Below are 23,758 nucleotides of genomic sequence, written 5' to 3'. Positions count from 1 at the left end.
AGGCCCATAGAGAAAATTAAAAAACAAATTAATATAACACACAGGGAAAGTCCAGCACTCACTTACAAACTCTCAGCTAAGATTAAAAGCAAAAATTGAAGGATTAGTTACCACATTTGGCCAAATGGGACAAGCCCAGGTACCTTGTCAAGGTCCCTTCCAAAACCTGGGTGTCTAAAACAGCCACACAATGTAAGCTCTCAATCCAACAAACTGAGAACAAGTGAAGGGTGCACAGGCTTATGTAATCACCATAGACATATACAAAAAAGGGAAGGAGACTGCACTCTCAGACTGGACTGGGTATACATCCCATCACCCTGCAACATGCTCAGCCCTGGGTGCTCACTGGCACTCACAGTAAGCTGTGCTGTCCCCAGAGTCACAGGCAGTTAGCCCCAGACAGGCTTGGGTGCAAGGCCCATAGGGAAAATTACAAAACAAATTAATATAACACACAGAGAAGGTCCAGTACTCACTTACAAGCTCTCAACTAAGATTAAAAGCAAAAATGGAAGGATTAGTTACCGCATTTGGCCAAATGGGACAAGCCCAGGTACCTCATCAAGGTCCCTTCCAAAACCTGGGTCCCTAAACAGGGAATAGGGAAAATTACAAAACAAATATATATAACACAGAGAGAAATGCGGTAACTAACCCTTCCATTTTTGCTTTTAATCTTAGCTGAGAGCTTGTAAGTGAGTGCTGGACTTTCTATTTGTGTTATATTAATTTGTTTTGTAATTTTCTCTATGGGCAGATAGAGGTTTCCTTAAAGGGCCATGCACATATTCAAGTGCCCCAATTATGTCCTCAGAGCTGCCAGATGGCTATAAAGGGCCTCAGTCTTTCCTGACTATGTCCCTGATAAGGATAGGGCAGTTAGGGACCTGAAAAACAGTGGAAGAAGTGGCATTTGAATGCCGGTGCATACCCTGTGCACCAGCATTCAAATGCCACTTCTTCCACTAGCTGGACGCCAAAGGGGGCAAGCAATGATTGGATTTGATAAACTTTACAATCACTTTAAGTCTTTAATTGATGCAGTACACACCACCACCACCAACACCTCTCTGAGAAGAAGTGGCATTTGAATGCCGGTGTTCTAAAGTTTTCCTGCACCTCATAAGAATTCATAACTCACGTCACTTCCGGTGATGCTGCTCAGCTGTTTGAGGCAAATGCCCTGACTACGCATGTGCAGGACCGCGTCACCACATTCCAATTGCCGCTGTCCTGCATTTTTCTACAAATCTGAGTAAGAATAGAACCACTGCGCATGCGCTCAACCAACAAATTTAATTTCTTCAAACAAATATAAAATACAATGTGCTGTAATGTCCCCATCTTCACTATCTTTTTGTCTCTGCCTGGGGGTTCAAGGGGGCGCCCCGCCGATCCTCTGGCATCCACCCAAGTGAACCTGAACCCCCCAGATGCAGGCAAAATAGATAGTGAAGCTGGGGACATCACACTTCATCGTATCTATGTTTGATGCTGTGATTCAATAGTGAATTCACAGTTAAACAGATGAGCAGTATCACCGGAAGTGACGTAGGTCCTGCATTCCTATGCGTCCAGGAAAATCATACAACTCCGGTGCACAGGGTATGCTGCTGAAAAATAGTAACTTTTACTAAGTATTAATATTTAAAATTTAAAACACACCCATGCACATTTAAAATGTTGACCTTTCTGTCCCTTTAAACTTTCCAAATCAGAAATGAATTGCATAATTTAACATTCAATTATTTAATTAAATTTTTGCAACAAAAAAATGAAACAATTTAATATTCGTTCATTTTAGATTAATATTCTCTTCAATTTTAGCTGTTTGGTCAGTAAAACCGGTCAGGTGGTGTGTCCATTAAATAGGTCCTGGGGAGAACACTGATCCAACAGGGGTCATAACTGATAGCTGTGAATGGGTAGAAGCAATACAGGACAGTAAAGGGGCCTCTAGATTATTATTATACCACACAGTGCTCCAGGTGGATACAAGCAACTGATCATCCCCCAAATGCAAAGAGCAGATGTGAACAAAATAAATGTTGGAAGAGTTCTATAGTATTAAAAAGGATTATCCCACTCCAACCTCAGAAACTAACACAGAGTCAACTATGTAGAGTGAAAATTGAAACAGCAGCACAATGAGACAGGGAGAAGCATTAACGATGCAGTTACATTTGGAGCCCTTAGCTTAGGAGAGAGTGGAGAAAGGTTAAAAAAAGGGGGGGTCATTAGACGTGGACAGCAGGTGGAAGGTTAGAATGACCAGTGACTTGGAGGTCATGCAGATGTCTGTGCAGCTGTCATACAGTAAAAAGAGAAAAACTACAGCCTTCTCAGCCACAGAGCCATCTATGTTGTTCAGCGTCTTGAATTACACTTGTAAAAGTCAACAAGACAGGTGTTTTAGTTGGTGCCGACCACTGACAAGCTTTAGGTTTTCTCAGGAGATGCTGATTACTTTACCTGCTATAAACTCCAGTCAGACTAGCTGCCAATAGAACTAGAGATGGTGACAAATAACAGAATAAAGAGGATACCTTAGCAGATCTTCCAGGAATTGTAGCCATCTTTTTAAACTACCTATTGGATGTTCCCACCATACCAATAATTTAGAACCTTTTGTTAAAGAAAATATTCTATAGTACATTTAAGTTTTTGCATGAAAATAGTTATTAGTTTTAAAGTAAAATAATTATTAAGAAATGTATGTGCATACTCAAGTATTAGTTCCTCTCTGGCTGAAAGGGACAACTAATGCTCAGTTGGTGAATTGGGTGAATTGGGATGTACCTCTACAAGCATAAACACATTATTATGCTAATCACAGAAACATGTTGTCTAAAAACACAAACAAATGCAACACATTTGACCACATACTCTTTTTGATGCAATGGTAAAAAAAAAAAATAGCTTCCAAAGAGGCACTTATATATCTAATGTATTACTATACTGTAGTTTAAAATGCAAATAATATTTCTTCACATAAAACAGCTCTAAAAGTTGCTGTTAAATTATGAAACAAGCAATTAACAGATCTTTAAGGGCCATATCATATCAGGGTTTAAACTGCTCTTTTGCAAAGTACAGATAATTAAATTGACTGATCATTATAATTTCACTTATGCCGAAGAGAGATCCTATGCGCAATTTACAAAGACTGAAGCTGGATACACCTTTACTATGTATTAGTAAATTGTCATGAAGGAGCTTGAAGGCTTTTCATCATAGACATATTAAATAAACTGTAGGTGATGTTTCTCTTAAAAAAAGTGATGTTTTGCTAATGATACATTTCACCCTTGTTATTCTCTCTAATTTAGTAGTGGTAATGTATTTTGGTATTATGCTCGCCTAGGCCAAGAAAATTCTGCTGTGCTATCCACCAATTTGACATAAGATATGCACACAGTCTTTCCCCTATAACCATTAGTAATAGAAGTGGAACAGGACATTTATGTTACATTAACAATACTATTTTATGCAGCTAGTAAGACGATTGAGTTACAGAACAATTAAAGAGATAAATGAAAAATGTCGTCATATCCAATTTTCCAATTCACTTCCATTATCTAAATGTGCACAATCTTTATATATGGAAAATTTCTGAGGTACCAGCTTCTACTGAGCATGTGCAAGAATTCACAGAATAAGCGTGCATGCATTTGTTTTTGGCTGATGGCTGTCACATGGTACGTGTATGCATTTGTGATTGACTGATGGCTGTCACATGGTACAGGGGGAGTGGAAATAGACATAACTTTTAAAATTGTCAGAAAAAAAACTACTATTCATTTGAAATTCAGACTAAGTGCTATTGCATTGTCTTGTTATCTTGCATTTGTTGATTATTCAAATCTACTGTGTTGACTGGACCTTTAATCCTCTACAGTGCAAAGGATGGCAAATAGCAATCCTCCCTGCTGTCCAGATGACAGCCATGTGTCACCCTCCTGGGGAGTCCCACTTCCACACCAGATCCTAGGTACCCCCTGCATTGCAGCTGGGAAATAAAACTGCAGCCTCTCCCTTGCTGGCTGCAGAGGAAACTCCCTGTGACATCCTTGTTAGTAAAGGTGCAGCTGGAAGAGGAAGTCAAAAACCTGCTTCAGAGCCCCAAAGCATATAAGGATGTGAGAAACCCCTGCTGAAGAAACCCTCGGCAGACCCCACGGACCCGAATAACTACCGCCCCATCTCTCTACTCCCCTTCCCGGCCAAAGTCATGGAGAAGTCCATCAACTTGCAACTTATTGACCACATTGAGGCCAACCACATCCTGGACCACTCCCAATCCGGTTTCAGAAGCAACCACAGCATCGAGACTGCCCTCCTCGCTGCCACAGACAACATCCACGCCATGCTCGACCGAGGAGAAACCACCACCCTCATCCTCCTAGACCTCTCAGCAGCTTTTGACACTGTCGACCACAACACCCTCCGCACCCGCTTACACAATGCCGGCATCCGCAGAAAAGCCCTGGAATGGATCACTTCCTTCCTCACGGGCAGGACCCAGAAAGTCAGACTCCCGCCTTTCTCCTCCAAACCCACACCAGTCAACTTCGGTGTACCGCAAGGCTCTTCGCTGAGCCCCACCCTCTGCAACATCTACATGGCCCCTCTTGCCACCATCGTCCGCCGCCACAACCTCAACATCGTCTCCTATGCCGATGACACCCAGTTAATCATCTCACTCACCCGAGATCCCACCACCACCAAAAAGAACGTCCACGAAGGCCTGACAGCAGTCGCCGCTTGGATGAAGGACAACCGGCTCAAACTAAACACAGACAAAACCGAAGTCCTCCTCCTTGGACCCAATAAATCTGCATGGGACAACTCCTGGTGGCCCACAGCCCTCGGACACCCTCCAACCCCAACCGACCACTCACGAAATCTAGGCTTCATCCTGGACTCCTCACTCTCCATGGACCGACAAATCAATGCCATCACCTCAACATGCTTCCACATTCTCCACCTGCTACGAAAAATCTTCAAGTGGATCCCTACCGAAACCAAGAAAACAGTCACCCACGCCCTCGTCAGCAGCCGGTTAGACTACGGCAACGCACTCTATGCCGGCTCCACCATCAAACTCCAAAAGAGACTCCAACGTATCCAGAACGCCTCAGCCAGACTCATCCTTGACATCCCCCTCCAATGCCACATCACTGAACACCTAAGGAACCTTCACTGGCTCCCCATCAACAAGAGAATCACCTTCAAGCTCCTTACCCACGCGTTCAAGGCCCTTCACAACATCGGACCTGAATACCTCAACCACCGTGTAAATTTCTACACCCCCGCCAGACAACTCCGATCGGCCGACCAAGCACTCGCAGTCATCCCCTGCATCAGCAAATACACAGCGGGTGGAAGATCCTTCTCCCACATGGCGGCAAAGACATGGAACACCCTCCCGCTTCACCTCAGACAATCCACCTCCCTTACAAAGTTCAGAAAGGACCTCAAAACCTGGCTCTTCGACTGAATGCCCATCTCCTCCCCCCCCCCTTTTCTCCTATCCCCTTTCCCTTAGCGCCTTGAGACCCTCACGGGTGATTAGTTTGTGATCTATAAGTACCTAATAGATAGATAGATAGATAGAGATTCCTCCTTTCAGAGAGGAACGTGTGTCTTTTTAAATGGATAAGATGTAGGTGAGCAACATAAAAACTGAAAAAAGTGCACCATTTATCTTGAGAGAGGAGTGAAGAACTAATTTATGCTAGAGTGACCCCTCAACGTGTAATCTCTATTGGGGAGGATGGAGGCTGTTGCAGAGCCCCTGTCGCACCCTCTTATTTAATCAGAGGTGTATGAGACTGCCCTTGTAAAAAATGTAATTCCCTTCTTTCAAATGATGCGTCAACCCCCTCCATTTAATTCTCATATGAAAAAGCACATATTAAAATATGAGGCCCCATTCCCCTTTAAATACAAGGTGACTGCTAGCACCCTAGCACCCTAAAATCGGACCCACAACTGGACAAGTGATCCTTTTGAAAAAGGAGAGGTCACTTACACACATGGCTATCAGCTAATCACCATGGCAAAAATGATTACCTGAAAACCTCATAGGCATTTGGAACAACGTCAAGGGAATTTTGGTATTCTCTATGGTGCCTTCAAAATTCATAGACAAACTTAAGATCCTTTATTTAAAAGAAGCATTTTTGCACTTTCAAAAGAGCTGCCCTGTATATGTCTCATTACTGGGCTAGATAACAAGTGGCACACTAACATTAACTTGGCGCATACTACAAGTTGAAAGTAAATTCAACAACATGAGCACAAACTAGATTTGCACTCATCGGGTTAGTGCGAATGAAGTCCTCATGTAAAGGGTTAGGAAAAAATAAAAAAGTTGCACCAAACACAACATAAATACATTAAAACAAAGTGTTAGTCTCAAATACACTAATAAAAAAAAATATTTTTAAATTTATTAAAAATAAAAAGCTATAAAGGTTAAAAAGGTATATGTTATGACAAAGTATTTGAATAGAAAGGGCGGCTATAATGTGTGTATATATATATATAACTTGAAATGTAGAAGTAAAGGCTGGCACTTCTCTTAGGTTACAATAAAACAATCTTTATTTCAGTCACTTTAAAACAAGCAGGAGTGCAAAGCTAAGAAGTATGCTTTACATGTTTCGGCATTTCAGCCTTAAAGGGACAGTATACACTCATTTTCATATAACTGCATGTAATAGACACTACTATAAAGAATAATATGCACAGATACTGATATAAAAATCCAGTATAAAACTGTTTAAAAACTTACTTAGAAGCTGTCAGTTTGGCTCTGTTGAAAAGGTAGCTGGAAAGCCCACTGCAAGTGGCAAATAAGACACTCCCCCCCTCCCCCTTCTTTTGCATATGAAAAGACCCTTTACACAAACAGGAGCAAGCTGGAGTAGGTAGTCGAGCGTATTCACATAAAACTTTGGGGCTTGGTTAGGAGTCTGAAAATCAGAGCAATGTTATTTAAAAATAAGCAAAACTATACATTAATTTAAAAAAAAAACTTTATGGGCTGCATAAATAGATTATCTACAAAACATTTATGCAAAGAAAAAATGAGTGTATAATGTCCCTTTAATCATACGCATAATTCAAGATAAAATGCAGTAAAATAAATAGGGCTAGCCCCTCACTCATTGGAAGAATTAAATCATGTGACTGACCATACCTGGATAAACCTGTGAGCAAATTTAAGGTGGAATAGAAAAAGTAAAGAAACCCAACCTTAATATAACTATAAATATAGATGGCAGAACAAATTAAACAATGCTGAAAATCATTTTAAAGGCAGTGAGTTTCAACTATGACCAAAGGATATGATTACAATAATACTAAAAAAGAGTATAGAAGTTACTAAATACTAGATATGTACATTAATGCATTCTATGTAAGAACATGCCCAAATTGTCGACACCATGGAGTTAAAATGGTACAGTGTTAACTCATTGATAATAACAAGGGTATATAGTCACAATGATAATACTGAAAAAAGGAGACAAAGGTATCAGAAGGGCTGGTGTCAAATACAAAGATTTATATAATAATTGTGTGTAATAATATATTAGTGTAATATGTTAATGGGCACTATTAGACTAGTAGGGAAAAAGTTTCTTACAAATACTACAGAAGCCAAACCAAGGACAAAAACACCAGATATTATCAATATGGACACTAATCTATGGTAATCATAGTGTCATTATTGAAGGTACTATTCCCAAAAATTAATTAGGTCAAATATGGAATTGTAACCTTTTGGTATCCTGGTATCAAGATTAAAAATCCAGAAAGCCTCACGTTTTAAAAGCAGTCTGCCCATATTGCCCCCACGTTTGGGTAATTTGACAGCCTCAATCACCATCCATTTCAGTGTTTTGTTGTCACTATTGTGTTCCAGAATGAAACGGTTTGCCAATTCAGAACATCCGTCCTTCCTTTTGATGTCAGAGAGATGTTGCCTAATTCTCTCTCTGACTTCACGTATTGTGCAACCTATGTATTGTTTGCAATTACATGTGCACCAAATCATATACACTGCATATTTAGATCTGCAGTTAACACAAGTGTCAAGTTCATATGTTTTTCCATTAGTCTGTGATTCAAAGGTTTTTGACAGATGTCCAAAACTGCATGGGATGCACTGGCTGTAGCCACATCTGTGCATCCCCTTTACTTGTAACCAGGAACTGGTCTGTTTCTCACTCTTCAACTCACTAAATGACAATAAGTTACCTAAGGTTATACCTTTTCAATAAGAAAAGCTGCAACCTTTTTGTACTTCGTGTTTTAACCTGTCGTCTGCTGAAAGCATTGGTAAATGTTTTTTAATCACTTTACAGATTTTGTGGTATTCAGACGAATATTGAGTTACAAAGCTAACTCTGTCAGTGGAAAAATGAGATGACTTCACTTTTGACTGATCTCTGAGAAGAGAATTGCGATCAATTGCCTCAATCTCTGCTTTCACTTTGTAAATCAATTTCTTATTATATCCCCTTTCTAGAAATCTTTTAGTGAGATCACGACTTTGAGATTCAAAGTCTGATTGGCTGCTACAATTTCTTTTTGCTCTGATAAGCTGTCCCTTAATTATAGAATATGGAACATGTTTGGGATGATTACTATGACCGTGTAACAGGGTGTTACCCGAAATGGGTTTCCTATACATGGTGGTCTCCACTTTATTATTGTTGTGATTGAATGATAAAGTAATATCCAGAAAGTTCATTCTGTCTCTATTGTACTCATGTGTAAATCGAAGACCACATGTATTATCATTAAGATAATCAATTAAATCTCCTATCAAACGGTCATCACCAGACCAGACCAGTAGCAAATCATCTATATAGCGATAATATGATTGAATATTAGAAATGAAAATATTTCGATCACCATATAGAAACAATGACTCCCACCAGCCCATGGTTAAATTCGCAAATGAGGGGGCAAATTTTGCCCCCATTGCGGTTCCACAGACCTGGAGATAGTAAGCGTCTTGGAACGTAAAATAATTATGAGTCAAAAGGAAATCAGTAACCTCAATCAGATAATCCACAAAGGTAGAAGTATAATCAGTGCAATTCCGTAGAAAATGTTCTATTGCTCTTAAACCCACTTTGTGTGGGATGGAAGAATACAAAGAGACTACACGTCTACTGTGAGCCAGCAGTCATCGGGATTGCACTGAAAACTTTCAAACCTCTGGAGGACCTGCTTGGTGTCTCTCAAATAACTCGGAAGTTTCAAAACCAATGGTTGTAAGATGCTGTCCAACCATACGGACAACTTCTCACAGAGAGAACCTATGCCGGACACTATGGGTCGGCCTCTAACATCTTCCAGAGATTTATGTACTTTTGGAAGTACATGGAAGATGGGAACAATAGGTTGTTGGACAAAGAGACATTTGAAAGTATCCTGATCTAAATGACCAGCCACCAGGCCTTTGTCTAGCAGTATCTTAAGCAAAATAAATACGTAGTATAACGAATGTTAACACAAAACAAAATAATGTAATTAATCTCAGTGATTATACCCTTAGTGAGGTTGAAAATAAAGTTTTGGAACTGGGTTTAGGTTTTGTACCTACATCAAAATTTAATTTATTCCAAACGTTGGTTGACGTGAATAAATTAATTAGACAACTTACTTTAAGAAAACATTTTATTCCATCCACACAAAGTGAGACTGTGAATGTTTCCAACAGTGATGACTTACCTAGAGAAAATCTCACAATGGGTGATTTCACTTTTGCCGAGCTTTCAGACATTCAGAGTTTGGCAGTTTTGGAACATGAAAGTGATACTCTGGAAGGAGTGAGAAATTCACACACGGGGTTCAAACCAAAATCGGTATTTTACCCAATTCACACAAGAGGTGAAACTTTGGTGAATTTTCAAAAAAGAGTTGAACGTGATTTGGTGAATTTGTCACTCAATCCAGAAAAAAGTCCCAATAATTTATCAGTCAAAGATAGAATGGCCATTGAGTCTTTAAAGAACAACACTGATCTGGTAATCAAAACGGCTGATAAGGGCGGTAGTGTGGTGGTATGTCAAAAATCATCCTATATTAACGAAATCATGAGACAACTAGAGAATAAGGATGACTATGTTTTACTTAGCCATAATCCCACTACCGCCTTTAAAACTCAGCTTAAGATACTGCTAGACAAAGACCTGGTGGCTGGTCATTTAGATCAGGATACTTTCAAATTTCTCTTTGTCCAGCAACCTATTGTTCCCATCTTCCATGTACTTCCAAAAGTACATAAATCTCTGGAAGATGTTAGAGGCCGACCCATAGTGTCCGGCATAGGTTCTCTCTGTGAGAAGTTGTCCATATGGTTGGACAGCATCTTACAACCATTGGTTTTGAAACTTCCGAGTTATTTGAGAGACACCAAGAAGGTCCTCCAGAGGTTTGAAAGTTTTCAGTGCAATCCCGATGACTGCTGGCTCACAGTAGACGTAGTCTCTTTGTATTCTTCCATCCCACACAAAGTGGGTTTAAGAGCAATAGAACATTTTCTACGGAATTGCACTGATTATACTTCTACCTTTGTGGATTATCTGATTGAGGTTACTGATTTCCTTTTGACTCATAATTATTTTACATTCCAAGACGCTTACTATCTCCAGGTCTGTGGAACCGCAATGGGGGCAAAATTTGCCCCCTCATTTGCGAATTTAACCATGGGCTGGTGGGAGTCATTGTTTCTATATGGCGATCGAAATATTTTCATTTCTAATATTCGATCATATTATCGCTATATAGAAGATTTGCTACTGGTCTGGTCTGGTGATGACCATTCGATAGGAGATTTCATTGATTATCTTAATGATAATCCATGTGGTCTTCGATTTACACATAAGTACAATAGAGACAGAATTAACTTTCTGGATATTACTTTATCATTCAATCACAACAATAATAAAGTGGAGACCACCATGTATAGGAAACCCATTTCGGGTAACACCCTGTTACACGGTAATAGTAATCATCCCAAACATGTTCCATATTCTATAATTAAGGGACAGCTTATCAGAGCAAAAAGAAATTGTAGCAGCCAATCAGACTTTGAATCTCAAAGTCGTGATCTCACTAAAAGATTTCTAGAAAGGGTATATAATAAGAAATTGATTTACTAAGTGAAAGCAGAGATTGAGGCAATTGATCACAATTCTCTTCTCAGAGATCAGTCAAAAGTGAAGTCATCTCATTTTTCCACTGACAGAGTTAGCTTTGTAACTTAATATTCGTCTGAATACCACAAAATCTGTAAAGTGATTAAAAAACATTTACCAATGCTTTCAGCAGACGACAGGTTACAACACTAAGTACAAAAAGGTTGCAACTTTTCTTATCGAAATGGTATAACCTTAGGTAACTTATTGTCACCTAGTGAGTTGAAGAGTGAGAAACAGACCAGTTCCTGGTTACAGTGGTGTTACAAGTAAAGGGGATGCACAGATGTGGCTACAGCCAGTGCATCCCATGCAGTTTTGGACATCTGTCAAAAACCTTTGAATCACAGACTAATGGAAAAACATATGAACTTGACACTTGTGTTAACTGCAGATCTAAATATGCAGTGTATATGATTTGGTGCACATGTAATTGCAAACAATACATAGGTTGCACAATACGTGAAGTCAGAGAGAGAATTAGGCAACATCTCTCTGACATCAAAAGGAAGGACGGATGTTCTGAATTGGCAAACCATTTCATTCAGGAACACAAAAGTGACAACAAAACACTGAAATGGATGGTGATTGAGGCTGTCAAATTACCCAAACGTGGGGGCAATATGGGCAGACTGCTTTTAAAACGTGAGGCTTTCTGGATTTTTAATCTTGATACCAGGATACCAAAAGGTTACAATTCCATATTTGACCTAATTAATTTTTGGGAATAGTACCTTCAATAATGACACTATGATTACCATAGATTAGTGTCCATATTGATAATATCTGGTGTTTTTGCCCTTGGTTTGGCTTCTGTAGTATTTGTAAGAAACTTTTTCCCTACTAGTCTAATAGTGCCCATTAACATATTACACTAATATATTATTACACACAATTATTATATAAATCTTTGTATTTGACACCAGCCCTTCTGATACTTTTGTCTCCTTTTTCAGTATTATCATTGTGACTATATACCCTTGTTATTATCAATGAGTTAACACTGTACCATTTTAACTCCATGGTGTCGACAATTTGGGCATGTTCTTACATAGAATGCATTAATGTACATATCTAGTATTTAGTAACTTCTATACTCTTTTTTAGTATTATTGTAATCATATCCTTTGGTCATAGTTGAAACTCACTGCCTTTAAAATTATTTTCAGCATTGTTTAATTTGTTCTGCCATCTATATTTATAGTTATATTAAGGTTGGGTTTCTTTACTTTTTCTATTCCACCTTAAATTTGCTCACAGATTTATCCAGGTATGGTCAGTCACATGATTTAATTCTTCCAATGAGTGAGGGGCAAGCACTTTTTATTTTACCGCATTTTATCTTGAATTATGCTTATGATTAAGGCTGAAATGCAGAAACATGTAAAGCATACTTCTTAGCTTTGCACTCCTGCTTGTTTTAAAGTGACTGAAATAAAGATCGTTTTATTGTAACCTAAGTTACCTACTTTCCCTGACCGGCATGGCACCTCCAAGTTACGATGTGGATTTACCGTCTATGTAACGTCCTGTTGGAAGATCCGTTACCTGACTACCATTGGAGGAGTGTGACACGTGGAACCCGGAAGTGTTCTGGAGCCCGGGTACTGACACAGTAGGAGCGCATACTGAAGACAACGCCAGCCGTTTTGTGTATACTCCTGTGGAACAGATTTCCCTCTTTACCGTGGGTGGTGAGTAACCGTCCTTCGGTTCTTTGTGGTTTCTTTCTGTTAATATTACATACTGCACTAGTATTATGGCCCAGTTCATGGGACACAGTGTATTACCCCCAGCATTCATGTATGTGTGTGCGCTCCTTATTTGACACTTACTACAAACACACCATCCACAATAGCTGTGGATGGAGCTGGCCGTGATTCATCTCCTGTTTTTCTGTAAATGACTGTTTTCATTCCTCTGGAAGTGTGATTGATGTACCACCGCCTTTTTGCTCACCTACAGCTAGATTTAGAGTTTTGTCTGTAACGACCCGCGTAGCTAACGCTGGCTTTTTTCTGGCCACACCTTTTAAATAACTCTGGTATTGAGAGTTCACAGAATGGCTGCGTTAGGCTCCAAAAAGGGAGCGTAGAGCATATTTAACGCCACTGCAACTCACGATACCAGAGTTGCTTACGGACGCGGCCAGCTTCAAAAACTTGCTCGTGCACGATTCCCCCATAGAAAACAATGGGGCTGTTTGAGCTGAAAAAAAACCTAACACCTGCAAAAAAGCTGCGTTCAGCTCCTAACGCAGCCCCATTGTTTCCTATGGGGAAACACTTCCTACGTCTGCACCTAACACTCTAACATGTACCCCGAGTCTGAACACCCCTAACCTTACACTTATTAACCCCTATTCTGCTGCCCCCGCTATCGCTGACCCCTGCATATTATTATTAACCCCTAATCTGCCGCTCCGTAAGCCACCGCTACTTACATTATCCCTATGTACCTCTAATCTGCTGCCCCTAACACCACCGACCCCTATATTATATTTATTAACCCCTAATCTTCCCCCCACAATGTCGCCTCCACCTGCCTACACTTATTAACCCCTAATCTGCCGAGCGGACCGCACCGCTATTATAATAAAGTTATTAACCCCTAATCCGCCTCACTAACCCTATAATAAATAGTATTAACCCCTAATCTGCCCTCCCTAACATCGCCGACACCTAACTTCTAACATTAACCCCTAATCTGCCGACTGGAGCTCACCACTATTCTAATAAATGTATTAACCCCTAAAGCTAAGTCTCACCCTAACACTAACACCCCCCTAAGTTAAATATAATTTACATCTAACGAAATTAATTAACTCTTATTAAATAAATTATTCCTATTTAAAGCTAACCAGGTACAATAGCTATTAAATAGTTAAGAACTATTTAATAGCTATAATAGTTAAAATAATTACAAAATTACCTGTAAAATAAATCCTAACCTAAGTTACAATTAAACCTAACACTACACTATCAATAAATTAATTAAATAAAATACCAACAATTATCTACAATTAAACCTAACACTACACTATCAATAAATTATTTAAATACAATATCTACAAATAAATACAATGAAATAAACTAAAGTACAAAAAATAAAAAAGAACTAAGTTACAAAAAATAAAAAAATATTTACAAACATTAGAATAATATTACAACAATTTTAAACTAATTACACCTACTCTAAGCCCCCTAATAAAATAACAAAGCCCCCCAAAATAACAAAATGCCCTACCCTCTAATGCCCCAAGAAATTCAGCTCTTTTGCCTGTAAAAAAAACACATACAATACCCCCCCAACATTACAACCCAACACCCACATACCCCTAATCTAACCCAAACCCCCCTTAAATAAACCTAACACTAAGCCCCTGAAGATCTTCCTACCTTATCTTCACCATACCAGGTTCACCGATCGGTCCTTGGAAGTGTTGATCCAAGCCCAAGCGGGGGGCTGAAGAGTGACGTCCATCCTCGGGATCCAAGTCTGGATCCAAGCAGCGGCTGAAGAAATCCATAATCGGGCTGAAGTCCATCATCGGGATGAAGTCTTCTATCAAGCCGCATCTTCAATCTTCTTTCTTCTGGAGCGGAGCGGAACCATCTTCTTCCAAGCCGACGCGGAACATCCTCTTCAACCGACGACTAGACGACGAATGACGGTTCCTTTAAATGACGTCATCCAAGATGGCGTCCCTCGAATTCCGATTGGCTGATAGGATTCTATCAGCCAATCGGAATTAAGGTAGGAATATTCTGATTGGCTGATGGAATCAGCCAATCAGAATCAAGTTCAATCCGATTGGCTGATCCAATCAGCCAATCAGATTGAGCTTGCATTCTATTGGCTGTTCCAATCAGCCAATAGAATACGAGCTCAATCTGATTGGCTGATTGGATCAGCCAATCGGATTGAACTTGATTCTGATTGGCTGATTCCATCAGCCAATCAGAATATTCCTACCTTAATTCCGATTGGCTGATAGAATCCTATCAGCCAATCGGAATTCGAGGACCGCCATCTTGGATGACGTCATTTAAAGGAACCGTCATTCGTCATCTAGTCCTCGGTTGAAGAGGATGTTCCGCATCGGCTTGGAAGAAGATGGTTCCGCTCCGCTCCAGAAGAAAGAAGATTGAAGATGCGGCTTGATAGAAGACTTCATCCCGATGATGGACTTCCGACTTCAGCCCGATTATGGATTTCTTCAGCCGCTGCTTGGATTCAGACTTCAGCCCGAGGATGGACGTCACTCTTTAGCCCCCCGCTTGGGCTTGGATCAACACTTCCGAGGACCGATCGGTGAACCTGGTATGGTGAAGATAAGATAGGAAGATCTTCAGAGGCTTAGTGTTAGGTTTATTTAAGGGGGGTTTGGGTTAGATTAGGGGTATGTGGGTGGTGGGTTGTAATGTTGGGGGGGGTATTGTATGTGTTTTTTTTACAGGCAAAAGAGCTGAATTTCTTGGGGCATGCCCCGCAAAGGGCCCTGTTCAGGGCTGGTAAGGTAAAAGAGCTTTGAACTTTTTTAATTTAGAATAGGGTAGGGCATTTTTTATTTTGGGGGTCTTTGTTATTTTATTAGGGGGCTTAGAGTAGGTGTAATTAGTTTAAAATTGTTGTAATATTTTTTTAATGTTTGTAAATATTTTTTTATTTTTTGTAACTTAGTTCTTTTTTATTTTTTGTACTTTAGTTAGTTTATTTCATTGTAGTTATTTGTAGATATTTTATTTAAATAATTTATTCATAGTGTAGTGTTAGGTTTAATTGTAGATAATTGTAGGTATTGTATTTAATTAATTTATTGATAGTGTAGTGTTAGGTTTAATTGTAGGTAATTGTAGGTATTTTATTTAATTAATTTATTGATAGTGTAGTGTTAGGTTTAATTGTAACTTAGGTTAGGATTTATTTTACAGGTAATTTTGTAATTATTTTAACTATTTTAGCTATTAAATAGTTCTTAACTATTTAATAGCTATTATACCTGGTTAAAATAAATACAAAGTTGCCTGTAAAATAAATATTAATCCTAAAATAGCTATAATATAATTATAATTTATGTTGTAGCTATATTAGGGTTTATTTTACAGGTAAGTATTTAGCTTTAAATAGGAATAATTTATTTAATAAGAGTTAATTTATTTAGTTAGAATAAAATTATATTTAATTTAGGGTGGTGTTAGGTATAGGGTTAAAATTAGCTTTAGGGGTTAAAAAATTTATTAGAGTAGCGGTGAGCTCCGATCGGCAGATTAGGGGTTAATACTTGAAGTTAGGTGTCGGCGATGTTAGGGAGGGCAGATTAGGGGTTAATACTATTTATTATAGGGTTATTGAGGCGGGAGTGAGGCGGATTAGGGTTTAATAACTTTATTATAGTAGCGGTGAGATCCGCTCGGCAGATTAGGGGTTAATAAGTGTAGGCAGGTGGAGGCGACATTGAGGGGGGGCAGGTTAGGGGTTAATAAATATAATATAGGGGTCGGCGATGTTAGGGGCAGCAGATTAGGGGTACATAAGGATAACGTAAGTAGCGGCGCTTTGCGGTCGGCAGATTAGGGGTTAATTATTGTAGGTAGCTGGCGGCGACGTTGTGGTGGGCAGGTTAGGGGTTAATAAATATAATATAGGGGTCGGCGGTGTTAGGGGCAGCAGATTAGGGGTACATAAGTATAACGTAGGTGGCGGTTGGCAGATTAGGGGTTAAAAAAATTTAATCGAGTGGCGGCGATGTGGGGGGACCTCGGTTTAGGGGTACATAGGTAGTTTATGGGTGTTAGTGTACTTTAGAGCACAGTAGTTAAGAGCTTTATGAACCGGCGTTAGCCCAGAAAGCTCTTAACTACTGACTTTTTTCTGCGGCTGGAGTTTTGTCGTTAGATTTCTAACGCTCACTTCAGCCACGACTCTAAATACCGGAGTTAGAAAGATCCCATTGAAAAGATAGGATACGCAATTGACGTAAGGGGATCTGCGGTATGGAAAAGTCGCGGCTGAAAAGTGAGCGTTAGACCCTTTCCTGACTGACTCCAAATACCAGCGGTAGCCTAAAACCAGCGTTAGGAGCCTCTAACGCTGGTTTTCACGGCTACCGCCAAACTCTGAATCTAGGCCATAGTTATTTGGATCAGTGTTTCCATTCTCCCCTACATTATCCACACATATCAAGTTTTATCCATACTGGACTAACCTTGGATTTATTCATTTTGACACTGGGACATTCCTTTGTGACCCCTTTCTTTTCAATAACTGCTGACATTTAATAGTATCAGTGAGCCGTTTAGCTTTACCTCTGTTCAAGTGGTCCAAATCCTTTTGTCCTTATACATATCTAAAATAACAGATGCTACTGATACTATGGAGGACACAGATGACTTTTACTCTTTGACTTCCACTGAAAATCTTGACACTTTGGAACAAGACTTTGAAAATATATTCTCTGAAACCAATCTAGTTAATCCACTGGGAGACAAGTTTCTACAGATGGAAAATCTAATGACAAGGGAGACAAGACTCAAATGGGATAAATGGACTATGTATATATATATATATATATATATATATATATATATATATATATATCTCAATAAAATTTGTTGCATAGGAAATTAGCACATCTAGGCAAGTATCCCTGCTTGCTTTTACCCATTAAAACTCCATATACATTGTTACTAATGCACAAGAGGATTCTGGGTTAGATATGCAAATTAGATATGAAACAACTCAAACTCTTTGCATCAAATAATGGGGTATATTTATTATAGTGCGAGTGGACATGGTAAGATGTAGCATGTCCGCTGCACATCGATAAATGCAGACAGCAAACACTGTCAGTATTTATCATTGCACCAGAAGTTCTTGTGAACTGCCGGTGCGATGTTGCCCACTGAAGATTCGCGGCCAATCGGCCACTAGCAGGGGGTGTCAATCAACCCGATTGGGTGTCATATCTGTCTTTCCCTTTAAGGAAAAGACTGATATTCTCCCAGGATCCTCTATTTAAGGAGGGGTTCTAGCCCTAAACAATTGCTTGATGTTTGCAACTACCTGGTATCTTTTTCTCTGATACGGGATAAGATATCCATGTCCTAAAGTTTAATGTCTCACAGTTTTCTACCAACTTCCTTTGGTGAAATAAGCAATCTTATGATCAAGGATTAAAATACCTCTTTTGAGGATTACGCTCTCTGCGATACAGTCGCAAACAGACAGAAGCCGCAGCTGACAACGGAATCCTCTCCCTGCAAGCTGACGTCATCGGACCTCCGTGTCAGCGTGTGTACACACAGCGCGCTCTGCGCCCAACACGCAACCACAGCTCTCACTGAGAACGGAAACAAGCTCCACCACAATTCAGGATTGATACTTTTGTATCGAAAGCTACTATTCTTCTCTGCCACAGTATCGGATTAAGACCGCAAGTATAACTATTGACTCATTACTTCTAACAACTAATACAAGCCTGATACTTACCTGATATCCGCTGTTATCTCTGAACCGCTTGCTGTTTTAAAGCTAATCCTTGCTGTTAACCCCTTGCTTCTATCAAGTTTATACACTTAGCAGGAATTTGACTCATATGCTATTACTGTGCTTACTAATCCTAAAATTATAACATCAATGTTTTCTGGACTCTAATATACTCCAAGTAAATTTCACCACTGTTTACTTGTGAGCCTGATAACTCAAGTCACTTTAACTAAACCTTGTTAATCTCATATGGTACCAATCTCACAAGTTCCATTGAGATCTGGTTATATAAGATTATCTACATAAATACATTTTATAAGATAAGAAATTTTAGGGATATTGCATTGGGTTGATTTCTGTCCGCTGCCTCAGAGCAGGCGGACAAGTGATGGGGCAGCGGACTTACGACCTGAAGGCTTGCCGGAAACAAGGGGCACTTTTCTACCAAAGACTGCTTCTGAAGAAGCAAATACATCAAAATGGTAAAATTTTGTAGATGTATGCAAAGAAGACCAAGTTGCTGCTTTGTAAATCTGATCAACTGAAGCTTTATTTTTAAAAGCCCAAGTGGCGACTGATCTAGTAGAATGAGCTGTAATTCTCTGAGGCAGAGACTGTCCTGCCTCCAAATAAGCCCTGGGAATCAAAAACTTTAACCAAGATGCCAAAGACATGGCAGAGGCTTTCTGAACTTTCCTGGAACCTGAAAAAACAGCAAATAGACTAGAAGTCTTTCTGAAATCCTTAGTAGCTTCGATATAGTATTTCAAAGCTCTTACAACATCTAAAGAATGTAAAGATCTTTCAAGAGCATTCTAGGAAACAAAGAAGGAACAACAAGTTCCCTACTAATGTTGTTAGAATTCACAACCTTAGGAAGAAATTAGAGATAGTTAAAAGGAACAACAATATCCAAGAAAGTAGTTTAATATCCAAAGAATGCATAGGCTCAAAAGGAGGAGCCTGCAAAGACTTCAAAACCAAATTAGGATTCCAAGGAGGAGAGATTGATTTAATAACAGGCTTGATACGAACCAAAGCCTGAACAAAACAGTGAACATCAGGAAGTTTAGCAATCTTTATATGAAATAAAACCGAAAGAGCAGAGATTTGTCCCTTCAAAGTACTTGCAGACAAACCTTTATCCAAACCATCCTGAAGAAACTGTAAAATTCTAGGAATTCAAAAAGAATGCCAAGAGAATTTATGAGAAAAACACCATGAAATAAAGGCTTTCCAAACCCGATAATAAATCTTCCTTGAAACAGACTTACAAGCCTGTAGCATAGTATTAATCACTGAGTCGGAGAAACCTCTATGACTAAGCACTAAGCGTTCAATTTCCAAACCTTCAAATTTAACGATTTGAGATCCTGAAGGAAAAAACGGCCCTTGAGACAGAAGGTCTGGCCTTAAAAGAAGACCCCACATATGAACAATCTGACAAAATACATCTGAATGGAGAGACCACTCCCCTGGATGTAAAGACTGACAGCTGAGATAATCCGCTTCCCCAATTGTCTTCACCTGGAATATGTATCACAGAAATTAGACAGGAGTTGTATTCAGCCCAAGAAAGTATCCGAGATACTTCTTTCATCGCTAAAGGACTGCGAGTCCCACCCTGATGATTGACACATGCCACAGGTGTGATATTATCTGTCTGAAAATGAATGAATGATTCTCTCTTTAATAGAGGCCAAGCCTGAAGAGCCCTGAAAATAGCACAGAGTTCTAAAATATTGATTGGTAACCTCGCCTCTTGAGGATTCTAAACTCCTTGTGCTGTCAGAGACCCCCAAACAGCTTCCCAACTTGTGAGACTTGCATCTGTTGAAATCACAGTCCAGGAAGGACGAACAAAAGAGGCCTCTTGAATAATTCGATGATGGTCTAACCACCAAGTCAGAGAGAGTTGAGTGTTGGGATTTAAGAATATCAATTGTGATATCCGAGTATAATCTGTGCACCATTGATTCAGCATGCAAAGCTGCAGAGGTCTCATATGAAAACGAGCAAAGGTGATCATGTCCGATGCTGCAGTCATGAGACCTAAAACTTCCATGCACATAGCCACTGAAGGGAATGATCGAGACTGAAGGTTTAGACAGGTTGAAACCAACTTCAAATGTCTCTTGTCTGTTAAAGACAGTGTCATGGACACTGAATCTATCAGGAAACCTAAAAAGGTGACCCTTGTCTGAGGAACCAAGAAACTCTTTGGTAAATTGATCCTCCAACCATGTCTTTGAAGAAACAACACAAGTTGATTTGTGTGAGATTATGCTAAATGAAAAGATTGAGCCAATATCAAGATATCGTCCAAATAAGGAAATACTGCAATACCCTACTTTCTGATTACAGATAGAAGGGCACTGCGAACATTCAAAAAGATTATTGGAGCTGTCACTAGGCCAAATGGAAGAGCAACAAGTTGGTAATGCTTGTCTAGAAAAGAGAATCTCAGAAACCGATAGCGGTCTGGATGAATCGGAAAGTGAAGATATGCATCCTGTAAGTCTATTAAAGGGACATTAAACACTTTGAGATGGTAATATAAAATGATAAATTGTATATATAAAACAGCTCTGCAATATACTTTCATTATTTATTTTGTCCTCTTTGCCTGTAATTCCATTCTGAAATTGTGATTTTTTCAGTTCCTGTTAGAAATGGAAGTGCAGAACACTGTTAAATCCAGCACAACCATTGGCTGCACACTCTAGTGACCTATTTATAACTGACCCTAATTGGCCACAGCAGAGAAGGTAACACAAGTTACAACATGGCAGCTCCCATTACAGACACTAAAACTTTACACTTATTTTGTCACTTTTTAAACAACTAATGAAACTTTAAAAAATACATCTACATGTTAGTCATGGACTAATCTTTTCTTTGAATGTATCATTCTATCTAGCATGTATTTAGTGTTTAATGTCCCTTTAAGGACATGTAATGACCTTGCTGAACAAAAGGCAGAATAGTCCTTATAGTCACCATCTTGAAAGTTGGGACCCTTACAAACTGATTCAAAAACTTCAGATCCAGAACTGGTCTGAATGAATGTTTCTTCTTCGCATAATGAATAGATTTGAATAAAAACCCAGAACCTGTTCCAGAAGTGGAACTGGTACAATTACACTCCAGATCTGAAACACACTTCAGAAAGGCCTTAGCTTTCACAGGATTTGTTGGAAAGTGAGAGAGAATAAATCTTCTCACAAGAGTTCTTATTCTGAAACCTATTCAATACCACTGATACCCCTACAGTAGAAGTGGATTGAGGGCCGCACCTTCATGCAGTCTTGGGGGCTGGCTTTGGTTTCTGATAAGGCTTGGATTTATTCCAACTTGAAGATGGCTTCCAATTTGAGCCCGAGTCCTTAGGGGAAGTAGTGGTTTTCTGTTCTCTATTCTGACAAAAGGAACAAAACCGATTAGAAGCTTTAGATTTACCTACATCAATCTTGATGATATCAAAAATAGCATCGCAGATAAAATGATTAGCATGTTGAAGCAAACGAACAATGCTATGCAAATCAGAATATTTTTCCCGTTGTGCTAAGCTATCCAACCAAAAAGTTGATGCAGCCGTAACATCAGCCATAGAAATGGCAGTTCTGAGAATATAGCCAGAATGTAAATAAGCTTTCCTTAGATAAGATTCAATTTTTCTATCTAAAGGATCCTTAAAAGAAGTACTATCTTCCATAGGAATAGTAGTACGCTTAGCAAGAGTAGAAATAGCCCCATCAACCTTAGGGACTTTTTCCCAAAACTCTAATTTAGCCACTGGCAAAGGATACAACTTTTTAAACCTGAAGAAGGAACAAAAGAAGTACCAAGCTTACACTATTCCTTAGCAATCACATCAGAAATAGCATCAGAAACAGGGAAAACCTCAGGAGTAGTCACAGGAAGTTTAGACACAGAATTTAAATGTTTACTGGATTTATTATCAAGAGAACCAGACTCCTCAATATCCAAAGTTATCAACACTTCTTTTAACAAGGAACGAATATACTCAATCTTAAAAAAAAGAATGATTTATCAGTGTCAATGTCTGAAGTAGGATCTTCTGAGTCAGAGAGATCCTCATCAGAGGTGGATATATCAGTATGTTGTCTGTCATTACACATTTCATCAGTAGTATGAGAAGTTTTAAAAGACCTTTTACGTTTATTTGAAGGCGGAATAGCAGACATAGCCTTCTGTATCGCATCAGCAATATAATTTTTCATATCAACAGGGATATCATGTACTTTAGATGTTGAGGGAACAACGAAGAGGAGACTTCGAGAGGAGGCTTCTAACATCTGAGTCAAGGTGGATTTTCCTAAAGGTCTTAACAACAAAGACCTCACACACCTACTTAACTTTCGACGATAGAAGGATGATCCCCTCTTCAAACCCTAAAGAAAAGGTGATAGGAAAAAGCTCTTGGACAATGACTGTCTACATGTTTTTTCCTACTAGTTACAGGCCATGTGTCTAAGAGACACCATGTCACCGATCTCATTAAGGAATCCCATAAAGAGTCCAAAACCCCCAGAAAATTTCTTATCAAAGAACAATACATTGTTCCGGTATTTTATACCCTGCCTAAAGTTCATAAAAATCTTTCACAACCACCAGGTCGCCCAATTGTAGCTGGAACCGAGTCCATTTTTTCTAATATTTCAATATATCTTGATAAAGTTCTTAGACATTTTGTTGTTCAGTCTTCATCATATATTAGAGACACTGGAGATTATTTGTTAAAAATTGATGAATTAACAGGGAACTATGACAAATGCATCCTCCATAGCCTTGACGTGGTTAGTCTTTACACTTCCATTACTCACAATAGTGGTTTGGATGTGATTAAAAGTGTTCTGGCAGCTAGTAATAGGAATACCTTACAAGAACAACAGTTTTTAATAGAACTGTTGGAAATAATTTTGTACTGTAATTATTTTTTGTTTCAGGATACATATTATAAGCAGAAACAAGGAACAGCCATGGGGTCCAATGTTGCCCCTACATATGCCAATTTATACATG

The sequence above is a fragment of the Bombina bombina genome, chromosome 1, assembly GCF_027579735.1.
Source record: "Bombina bombina isolate aBomBom1 chromosome 1, aBomBom1.pri, whole genome shotgun sequence".
NCBI classification, from domain to species: Eukaryota; Metazoa; Chordata; class Amphibia; order Anura; family Bombinatoridae; genus Bombina; species Bombina bombina.
The sequence above is the reverse complement of the archived record's forward strand: the minus strand, read 5'-3'. Positions refer to the sequence as shown.